This window comes from Meles meles, chromosome 4 (assembly GCF_922984935.1).
Source record: "Meles meles chromosome 4, mMelMel3.1 paternal haplotype, whole genome shotgun sequence".
Classification (NCBI taxonomy): Eukaryota; Metazoa; Chordata; class Mammalia; order Carnivora; family Mustelidae; genus Meles; species Meles meles.
Window position 1 is genome coordinate 116,391,170 of NC_060069.1, and position 12,100 is coordinate 116,403,269.

Below are 12,100 nucleotides of genomic sequence, written 5' to 3' on the forward strand. Positions count from 1 at the left end.
ATCTCACACTATTATCTGTTCTGTTTTTCATTAAAAGTATCACAAATTATGCAGATTATATGCCGTAAGTGTGCAAAGATTTTCCAGTTATACTTTCCCTAGGGTTTAATGATTTATTCCATGTGTTCATATCATACTAGAATAATTGAAGCACAAGTCAGGGCCTGGTTTGGTTCTCATCTCAAGCCTTATTGCGGCCTCCCACAAATATAAATAATATAAATAAATATAATATATATTTATATAATATATATGACAGTTGCAAATATACACTTAATGTAAATTATTTTTGTTCTTGTTGCTAGGATTGGCTTCTGGGTTGGGCTATGACAAAATCGCAGGAAGAAGCTATTCAATTAGTTTAGTTTAAACATCTATTTGTTTAAAAGATGTTTAACTATTCAAACACTTTAATTATTCTATAGTCTGGAAGTACACATCACAAGATTAAACCAGATCATCAGTTCCTGAGGGATATCCCCAAGCCCTAGGAAAGGGAGGAGTGGATCACAGCAAATGCTTTCTTCCCAGAAAATCCATATTATTGCTGTGTCTCAGATATTTCTTTTTTTTTAAACTTTTTTTTGTTTTCTTTTTTAAATTTTTATTTATTTAATTTCTTTCTTTTTTTAAAAAATTTAATTTATTTATTTTTTCAGCGTAACAGTATTCATTGTTTTTGCACAACACCCAGTGCTCCACGCAAAACGTGCCCTCCCTATTACCCACCACCTGTTCCCCCAACCTCCCACCCCTGACCCTTCAAAACCCTCAGGTTGTTTTTTAGAGTCCATAGTCTCTTATGGTTCGCCTCCCCTTCCAATTTTTTTTTTTATAAACATATAATGTATTTTTATCCCCAGGGGTACAGGTCTGTGAATCACCAGGTTTACACACTTCACAGCACTCACGATAGCACATACCCTCCCCAATGTCCATAACCCCCTCCCCCTCTCCCAACCCCACCTCCCCCCAGCAACCCCCAGTTTGTTTTGTGAGATTAAGAGTCATTTATGGTTTGTCTCCCTCCCAATCCCATCCTGTTTCATTTATTCTTCCCCAATCCACTTAACCCCCCATGTTGCGTCTCAATGTCCTCATCTCAGGGAGATCATATGATAGTTGTCTTTCTCCGATTGACTTATTTCACTAAGCATGATACCCTCTAGTTCCATCCACGTCGTTGCAAATGGCAAACTTTCATTTCTTTTGATGGCTGCATAGTATTCCATTGTGTATATACACCACCTCTTCTTTATCCATTCATCTGTTGATGGACATCTAGGTTCTTTCCATAGTTTGGCTATTGTAGACACTGCTGCTATAAACATTCAGGTACACGTGCCCCTTCGGATCACTATGTTTGTATCGTTAGGGTAAATACCCAGTAGTGCAATTGCTGGGTCATAGGGTAGTTCTATTTTCAACATTTTGAGGAACCTCCATGCTGTTTTCCAGAGTGGTTGCACCAGCTTGCATTCCCACCAACAGTGTAGGAGGGTTCCCCTTTCTCTGCATCCTCGCCAGCATCTGTCATTTCCTGACTTGTTGATTTTAGCCATTCTGACTGGTGTGAGGTGATATCTCATTGTGGTTTTGATTTGTATTTCCCTGATGCCGAGTGACGTGGAGCACTTTTTCATGTGTCTGTTGGCCATCTGGATGTCTTCTTTGCAGAAATGTCTGTTCATGTCCTCTGCCCATTTCTTGGTTGGATTGTTTGTTCTTTGGGTGTTGAGTTTGCTAAGTTCCTTATAGATTTTGGATACTAGCCCTTTATCTGATATGTCGTTTGCAAATATCTTCTCCCATTCTGTCAGTTGTCTTTTGGTTTTGTTAACTGTTTCCTTTGCTGTGCAAAAGCTTTTGATCTTGATGAAATCCCAATAGTTCATTTTTGCCCTTGCTTCCCTTGCCTTTGCCGTTGTTCCTAGGAAGATGTTGCTGCAGCTGAGGTCGAAGAGGTTGCTGCCTGCATTCTCCTCAAGGATTTTGATGGATTCCTTTCTCACATTGAGGTCCTTCATCCATTTTGACTCTATTTTCGTGTGTGGTGTAAGGAAGTGGTCCAATTTCATTTTTCTGCATGTGCCTGTCCAATTTTATTTATTTCTTTTCAGCATAACAGTATTCATTGTTTTTGCACCACACCCACCGCTCCATGCAATACGTGCCCTCCCTATTACCCACCACCTGGTTCTCCAACCTCCCACCCCCCACCGCTTCAAAACCCTCTGGTTGTTTTTCAGAGTCCATACTCTCTCATGGTTCATCTCCCCTTCGAATTTCTGTCAACACCCTTCTCCTCTCCATCTCCCCATATCCTCCATGTTCTTTGTTATGCTCCACAAATAAGTGAAACCATATGATACTTGACTCTCTCTGCTTGACTTATTTCACTCAGCATAATCTCTTCTAGTCCTGTCCATGTTGCTACAAAAGGTGGCTATTCATCCTTTCTGATGGAGGCATAATACTCCATTGTGTATATGGACCACATCTTCCTTATCCATTCATCCATTGAAGGGCATCTTGGTTCTTTTCACAGTTTGGCAACTGTGGCCATTGCTGCTATAAACATTGGGGTACAGATAGCTCTTCTTTTCACTATGTCTGTATCTTTGGGGTAAATGCCCAGTAGTGCAATTGCAGGGTCATAGGGAAGCTCTATTTTTAATTTCTCGAGGAATCTTCACACTGTTCTCCAAAGTGGCTGCACCAACTTGCATTCCAACAAAAAGTGTAAGAGGGTTCCCCTTTCTCCACATCCTCTCCAACACACGATGTTTCCTGTCTTGCTAATTTTGGCCATTCTAACTGCTGTAAGGTGATATCTCAATGTGGTTTTAATTTGAATCTACCTGATGGCTAGTGATGATGAGCATTTTTTCATGTCTCCCTTATCCATTCTTCTGTTGAAGAGCATCTTGGTTCTCTCCACAGTTTGGCAACCATGGCCATTGCTGCTATAAATATTGGGGTACAGATGGCCCTTCTTTTCACTACATCTGTATCTTTGGGGTCAATGCCCATTATTGCAATTGCAGTGTCATAGGGAAGCTCTCTTTTTAATTTCTTGAGGAATCTCCACACTGTTCTCCAAAGTGGCTGCACCAACTTGCATTCCAACAAAAAGTGTAAGAGGGTTCCCCTTTCTCCACATCCTCTCCAACACATGTTGTTTCCTGTGTAGCTAATTTTGGGCATTCTAACTGTTGTAAGGTGGTATCTCAATGTGATTTTAATTTGAATCTCCCTGATGTCTTGTGATGATGAACATTTTTTCATGTGTCTGATAGCCATTTGTATGTCTTCATTGGCGAAGTGGCTGTTCATATCTTCTGTCCATTTCTTGATATGATTATCTGTTTTGTGTGTGTTGAGTTTGAGGAGTTCTTTATACATCCTGGATATCAACCTTTTGTCTGTACTGTCATTTACAAATATCTTCTCACATTCCGTGAGTTGCCTTTTTGTTTTGTTGACTGTTTCCTTTGCTGTGCAGAAGCTTTTGATCTTGATGAAGTCCCAAAAGTTCATTTTCACTTTTCTTTCCTTTGCCTTTGGAGACATATCTGAAAGAAGTTGCTGTGGCTGATATCGAAGAGGTTACTGCCTATGTTCTCCTCTAGGATTCTGATGGATTCCTGTCTCACATTGAGGTCTTTTATCCATTTTGAGTTTATCTTTGTGTACGGTGTAAGAGAATGGTCGAGTTTCCTTCTTCTACATATAGCTGTTCAGTTTTCCCAGCACGATTTATTGAAGAGACTGTCTTTTTTCTATTGTATATTTTTTCCTGTTTTGTCGAAGATTATTTCACCATAGAGTTGAGGGTCCATATCTGGGCTCTCTACTCTGTTCCACTGGTCTATGTGTCTGTTTTTATGCCAGTACCACGCTGTCTCATTGATCACAGCTTTGTAGTAAAGATTGAAATCAGGTAACATGATGCCACCAGTTTTGTTTTTGTTTTTCAACATTTCCTTAGCAATTTGGGTCTCTTCTGATTTCATACAAATTTTAGGATTATTTGCTCCAGCTCTTTGAAAAATACCGGTGGAATTTTGATCGGACTGGCATTAAAAGTATAGATTGCTCTAGGCAGTATAGACATTTTAACAATTTTTATTCTTCTGATCCAAGAGCATGGAATGGTCTTCCTTCTTTTTGTGTCTTCTTCAATTTCTTTCATGAGTGTTCTGTAGTTCCTCGAGTACAGATCCTTTTCCTTTTTGGTGAGGTTTATTCCCAGGTATCTTACCGTGCTATAGTAAATGGAATTGATTCTCTAATTTCCCTTTCTGTATTTTCATTGTTAGTGTATAAGAAAGCCACTGATTTCTGTACATTGACTTTGTATCCTGCCATGTTACTGAATTGCTATATGAGTAGTAGTTGTTTGGGAGTGGAGTCTTTGGGGTTTTCCATATAAAGGATCATGTAATCTGTGAAGAGAGAGAGTTTGACTTCTTCATTACCAATTTAGATACCTTTTATTCTCTTTGTTGTCTGATTGCCATTGCTAGGACTTCTAATACTATGTTGAACAAGAGTGGTGAAAGTGGGCATCCTTGTTATGTTCCTGATCTCAACGGGAAGGCTGTGAGCATTTTCCCATTGAGGATGAAATTTGCTGTGGGTCTTTCATAGATAGATTTTATGAAGTTCAGGAATGTTCCCTCTATCCCTATCCTTTGAAGCGTTTTAATCAGGAATGGATGCTGGATTTTGTCAAAGGCTTTTTCTGCATCAATTGAGAGGACCATGTGGCTCTTCTCTCTTCTCTTATTGATTTGTTCTATCACATTGATTGATTTGCAAATGCTGAACCATCCTTGTAACCCAGGGATGAATCCCACCTGGTCATGGTGGATAATCTTTTTAATGTGCTGCTGGATCCTGTTTGCTAGGATCTTGTTGGGAATCTTAGCATCCATATTCATCAGTGATAATGGTCTGAAATTCTCCTTTTTGGTAGGGTCTTTGCCTGGTTTGGGGATCAGGGTGATGCTGCCTTCATAAAAAGAGTCTGGGAGTTTTCCTTCTGCTTCAATTTTTTGAACCAGTTTCAGGAAAATTGGTGTTATTTCTTATTTGAAAGTTTGGTAGAATTCCCCAGGGAATCTGTCAGGTCCTGGGCTCTTGTTTCTTGGAGGTTTTTGATCACTGCTTCAATCTCATTATTAGATATCAGTCTTTTCAGGTAGTCAATTTCTTCCTGGTTCAATTTTGGGAGTTTATAGTTTTCCAGAAATGCATCCATTTCATCTGGGTTGCTTAGCTTATTGCCATATAACTGTTGGTAATAATTTCTGATGACTGTTTCTATTTCTTGATGTTAGTTGTGATCTCTCCCTTTTCATTCATAATTTTATTAATTTGGGCTTTCTCTCTTTTCTTTTGGATTAGTGTGGCCAATGGTTTATCGATCTTATTGATTCTTTCAAAAAACCATCTTTTAGTTTCATTGATACCTTCTACTGTATCTTTGGTTTCTACCTCATTGATCTCTGCTCTAATCTTGATTATTTCCCTTCTTGCATGTGGAGTTGGTTTGATTTGTTGTTGGTTCTCTAGTTCTTTAAGGTGTAGTGACAGTTGGTGTATTCTGGATTTTTCAATTTTTTGGGGGGAGGCTTGGATGGCTATGTATTTCCCCCTAGAACTGTCTTTGCTGTATCCCATAGGTTTTGGACCAAAGTGTCTTCATTCTCATTGGTTTCCATGAATTGTTTAAGTTCTTCTTTGATCTCCTGGTTGATCCAAGCATTCTTAAGCAAGGTGGTCTTTAGCTTCCTGGTGTTTGAGTTCCTTCCGAACTTTTCCTTGTGATTGAGCTCCAGTTTCAAAGCATTGTGATCTGAGAATATGCAGGGAATTATATCAGTCTTTTGGTGTCGGTTGAGTCCTGCTTTGTGACCCAGTATGTGGTCTATTTTGGAGAAGATTCCATGTGCACTTGAGAAGAATGGGTATTCTGTTGTTTTAGGGTGGAATGTTCTGTATATGTCTATGAGGTCCATCTGGTCCAGTGTTTCATTCAATGTTCTTCTTTCTTTATTGATTTTCTGCTTTGATGATCTGTCTATCACTGAGAGAGGCATATTAAGATCTCCTACTATTAATGTATTCATATCACAATGACTCTTTATCTTGATTAATAGTTTTCTTATGTAATTGGCTGCTCCCATATTGGGGGCATAGATATTTACAATTGTTAGATCATCTTGGTGGATAGTCCCTTTAAGAATTATATAGTGTCCTTCTGTATCTCTGACTATAGTCTTTAGTTTAAAATCTAATTTATCTGATATGAGAATTGCTACCCCGGCCTTCTATTGAGGCCCATTGGCATGAAAGATGCTTCTCCATCCCTTCACTTTCAGTCTGGGTGTATCCTTAGTTTCAAAATGGGTCTCTTGTAGACAGCATATGGATGGGTCCTGTCGTTTTATCCAATCTGCAATCCTGTGTCATTTTATGGGTGCATTTAGGCCATTCACATTGAGAGTGATTATTGATAGATACGTTTCTATTGACATCATGTTACCTTTGACGTCTTTCTGTATGTAGATTGTCTCTATATTTCTGTTCAATGATATTCTTAGGATTTTTTCTCTTTTATAGGACCCCCCTTAATATTTCCTGCAGTGTCAGCTTGGTGGTTGCATAATCTTTTAATCTTTGCCGGTCTTGGAATCTCTTTATCTCTCCATCCATTTTGAATGTCAGTCTTGTTGTATAAAGTATTCTTGGCTGCATGTTCTTCTCCTTTAGTACTCTGAATATATTTTGCCAGCCCTTCCTGGTTTTCCAGGTCTCTGTGGACACGTCTGACGCTATTCTAATGGGCTTTCCTCTGTATGTAAGGAGCTTCTTTGTCCTAGCTGCTTTTAAGAGGGTCTGTCTAGAATTGTAATTCTTCATTCTAACTATTAGGTGTCGTGAGGACTTTCAAGAATCTAAAATCTTGTGGGGGGAACTGCTCTGCCTCAGGTACATGAACGTTGTTTCCATTCGTGAGATTGGGAGAATTTTCATAGAAAACTTGTTCCCCTATATCTTCTAGACTTCATTCTTTTTCCTCCCCTTCAGGGAGTCCAATAATTCTGACGTTGGAACATTTCATGGCATCATTTATTTCCCTGATTCTGTTTTTGTGGCTTCTGAGCTGTTTGTTCTAGGCTTCCTCATGATCCTTTCTCTCTATCTGTAATCTCTCTATCAGCAATTTCATCTTCTGTCTCAGTTACCCTAGCTTTTAGAGAATTTAGATTAGATTGGAATTCATTGAGAGCATTTTGAACATCATCCCTGGAGGCTTTCATTTCTGCCCTAACATTGTGAACATCATTCCTGGTGGCTTTCAGTTCTGCCCTAATCAATTCCATTTGGTCATCCATGGCTTTTTCCAACCTAGCTATTGCCTGGATAATTGTTAGCCTGAATTCCTTTTCTGACATATTGTCTGTGCCAATATCCATTTGCTCTATTGCAGAAGGTCCATCCTCTGTATTTTTCTTCTGTTGGCTATTCCTCCTCCTAGTCATTTTGGTAAGAGATGACTGAATGGATGCAGCTGGATGTATCAACTGTGGTGCAGTCAAGGTTCACCCTGGAATACTTCTGTGCAATCAGGATTCCCCACCCAAATGAGAGAAAAATGAAAAGAAAAAGAATTAGGGAAAAGAGAGAGAGAGAGAGAGAGAGAGAGAGAGAGACAGAAAAAAAAAGGGAGGATAAAAGAGAAGGCTCAGCCCAAATGGGCCCCAAGGTAAGATTTATGAAGTATACAAATAAAAACAGACAAAAAAAAGATTGATAAAAGTATATGACAAGAGGAAAAAAAATATAAAAGCAAAGGAAGGAAGAATCTCCTCAAAAAGAAACCCAAGTATAAGATTTATATACTATCAGGACAAACACAAATACAGAGGAACACTTGTGGAAGGAAAAGATGGGAGAGTTGTTATAAATTCTCAGTGTGGGCGAGGAAAGTTATTTATTTGAGGAAGGTTATTTTGATTCTTCCTGGATGTATCTTGATGTCTTTGTTAAAGGACTCAACTTTCCTAACATAAAGGGGGATTAAAAATTGGTTTGCCTATAGGGGTAGCATTGATTGGGGAAAGGGGTTTACCTTGAAGTTTAACTCTATATGTATATTAGAAAATAAAAATTAAAAAAGAATAAACTAGACTAAACTAAATTAAAATTTAAAAAAAATTCAAAAAAGAGAAAAGCAAAAGAAAAACACTGGTGTATTTATCAAAAAGCTCAGTTTAGAAGGTTATTAATGAATTTGATGTACTGGACATCTCACTGTGATGGTAAATAGGTTAAAAAATTATCTATATGTATAAAAAAATGAACCAGAATAGTGGTAAAGAGTTAAAAATAAAAGTTGTATTTAAGAAGTTGTGGTGGTTGTTCTCTTGTGTTCTTTTTCTTTTTTTTTTTTTCTTCCTTCCTGGTTGGTTTTCTGGGGGAGGGGCCTGCCACATAGGTTTTCAGTCAATGATGTTCTCTGAGTTAGGTACTCCAGCCCCCCTCCAGGGGGTGGGCTCTGATGAAACCGTTTTTTTCAGGCTTTTGTTCTCTGGAGGTTTTTATGTTTGTTCATCTGTTTTCTCTCGCCTTGACAGCTTTTGATGGTTTTTGGAGGTTTAGAGGAGAGCAAACTGCACCCAGACCTCCCTCTCAGAGAGAAGCCTCAGAATGCTCTGCAGAGCTGCTGGCAGAGTAGGTTCCAAGTCTCGGTTCCTGGGGATGCAGGATATCCTCCTTGTACCAATACCATGGCAGCGGCAGCTGTCTGGGCAGCTCCAGACCGCTAGAGAGGTTCCAAGAAGTGATAGCACACTGAGATTTTCCCGCTGGCCCGGGCTGGGAATGCCTGGTTTTTCCAGGTGCCAGAGCTCCCGACTAGCACCTGTGAGCACCTGTCCCAGGGGAGGGTGTGGGATGCTCGTGTTTCAGTAATGTCATCTGGTGAGGCTCCCAGCCCCTCACAGGAGCTGGACCCCACGCGTTCTCGGGCATGCTGGTGGCTCAGGGACCAAGACCTGGTTTCTCTGCTGCACTCTCTCTGGCTCAGCGCTGGGGGAGGCTGTCCTGGGTCCAGGGACTTAAGCCCCTGTCCCTAACCGCCCTCATTCCCACAATTTCCCCCCGCGATCCTTTGCTCACTTTTCTTTTTTTTGAGTGCTTTCAACCAGACTCCAAGGTAATGCTGGTACCCAGACGCAGGGCACTCTCGTATTGGGGTATTACTTTCCAGTCGGTCGCCTCTGGGGGCTCCCTCCCCCTTTTGTTTATCTTCCAATATCAGTCTGATGTTCCCACTCCGCTTTACCTGCCCACTGGCATCTTCTGCTCCTGTAGAGATCCAGACGTGTATAATTCTTTTTTTTTTAATATTTTATTTATTTATTTGACAGATAGAGATCACAAGTAGGGAGAGAGGCAGGCATAGAGAGAGAGAGAGAGAAGGAAGCAGGCTCCCCGGCAAGCAGAGAGCCGGATGCGGGGCTCGATCCCAGGACGCTGGGATCATGACCTGAGCGAAAGGCAGAGGCTTAACCCACTGAGCCACCCAGGCACCCCCGAGACGTGTATAATTCTGATCTCAGGCTGATTTCATGGGTGATCAGAGTTCTTTGGTAGGTAACCAGCTCACTTTAGGGTACAGCTTGAAACGGCGCCTCCTACTACTTCCCCTCCATCTTGACTCCCTCCTGTCTCAGATATTTCTAATACTATTGGCTGCTGAGTCAGCATGGACCTGCTGAAGAGCGCTTTCTTGTTCTGAGATCCACTCAAAATTTGTATTCTTCTCCCATTTGAGAAAGTCTATCTGTGTATAGCATCTTTTCAACTTTGTAGGATTTTAAGAGATGTTTGGAAATAAATTCAAGCAAGTGTTTGAATTGCTGTATTAATTAATTAATTGCTGTATTAATTGCTGTATTATTGTGTTAAGCTACAATTTAAATAATAATCCATATATCGCATTTTTTTCTGAATAGGATGAATAATTAATAATAGTGTTGGAGAGTAAACAATGTTTTAATATTATTAATACATAAAATTAAAAATTTTAATACCATTTCTTTAGTCTAACTGCTTTTAAATTTCTCTTTTCATGTTTTATAATGCATAATATTTTAGTATAGTAGCACACCTATCTAATTTGTAGGTAAGAATATATATATTTAAGACATACTACCAATGATCTTATTAATATGAATGTACACCAAAATGGTTTGAAATATCTCCCCTACCAAAGCCATCAGAAGATGAAAGGTAGCTGAAAACACAAGAGTAGATGAGCTAATATGGGGAAAAGTCTAGAATGAAAGAAGAGGGAGGTCAAGGATACAATCAGAAAGAAGGATCATTCAGGGCAAAGAGGGAAACATGACCTAGTATGAAACACTGAGATGCAGCAATCAAGGACAGAAACAGAAAGGGTTACCATAAGAAGCCAGAGAAGACTTTAATAGTACCAAACACTACAGTTGCTTAGGAAAATAATTAGATATTCTTTGGATTTGGCATTTAAAGTTGGTTGTGTCCTTGCAGAGGGTTTTAGTAAACTGGCAGAGCAGAGAAAATAAATGGTCAAGAATCAAACAGGACAATTTCCAATCTATTTTCCTATTCTTTTTATATTACCTGTTGGGTCTCCTTGTATCATATATGAGTAAGCTTCAGCCACTCCAGTTTACTGTCCTTTTTAAAAATTAGGTCTGACTGTTTTCGGAGTCCAGGCTTTTGTACATGGTTCCCTCAAGCTATTGGTTTTCCTCATGTTCTTCTTCAATTATTATCCTGCTTATCCTATAAAGTTAACTGAAATTATACTTCCACTGGAAAACCTTTCTTTCTTCCTCCAGGTCACCATTCCGTTCCCTCAGTATATTTTTATATAACATGTTTACACTTTTTTTTTTTTTGTATTACAGCCTAAATTGCACACTAGTTAGCAATGTAAGTGCCTTTCTTTCTCCCCACTAGATGATGAGCTTCTAGTAGGAGCCGTATATAAAAACTAAGAACTTGTCTCCACCATTTTCACATCCTGTGCCACAGTCCCCATTGCCTTTTCCAATACCCTTTTGATAAAAGTTGAACAGAATGGAAATGTTAGCAGTTAGTGCAGCAGGTATTGAGGATCTAGCTCAGTCTGTTGATCGTTTCTCAAAAAGATGCATGACATGACTGGTGACTTAACATTTAGTCAAGACTTTTACAATCAGGACATATATGAGTCACACCTGATACATTGGTGAATGCATTATAAAAGCAGTTAAGTATCATGTAAATCAGGAAAAGAAAAAAAAATCAAATCTATTTAAAAGACATAAGAAAGTTCTCATGGAGGAGATATGATTTGAGCTCAAGGATGAGTAGTATTGAGATGGAAGGAAAGAGAGAAGGAGTTTTAGATGATGTAAACATTATCAATGAATTAGCTGAAGCACAGAAGATCAGTGAAGGGATGTACATGGCCAAGTGCTGTGATGTAAGGGGTGAAAGGAAACTTATAGATAAGACACAGGCTGACTTTGGAAAATCAGGAATACCAAAATAAGAAAAATGGATTTGGAGGTATCTGGGTTGCTCAATCAGTTAAGCTTCTGCTCAGGTTATGATCCTGGAGTCCTGGGATCAAGCCCCAGAACCCCCTGTCCATCTCTCTGCTCAGCAGGGAGTCAGTTTCTCTCTCTCTTTCTCTTTCCCCTGCTCCTTCCCTCTCTCTCACTCACTCACTCTCTCTCTCAAGTAAATAATTAAAATCTGAAACAAAACCAAAAACAAACAAAAAAACTCCTAAAAAGAAAAAAGAAAAAATGGATTTTGTTAGAACACTAGAAAGAGAGTATTGCAATTTCCTGAGCAGTAGACTATCATTTCCATGAAGGTTTTGGAATACATGGAACAAATTCAACTCAGGGCGAAGGAGTTGATGGACCTAGCTAACCCTCCCACACCTTTTGTCCTTCTCTCTAAATGCTAACCATCTTTTATAAACCATATTAATCTCTCCAGTAACTGTCCAAACTGACTGCAGACTCTCTTTGGCTCATTTTAC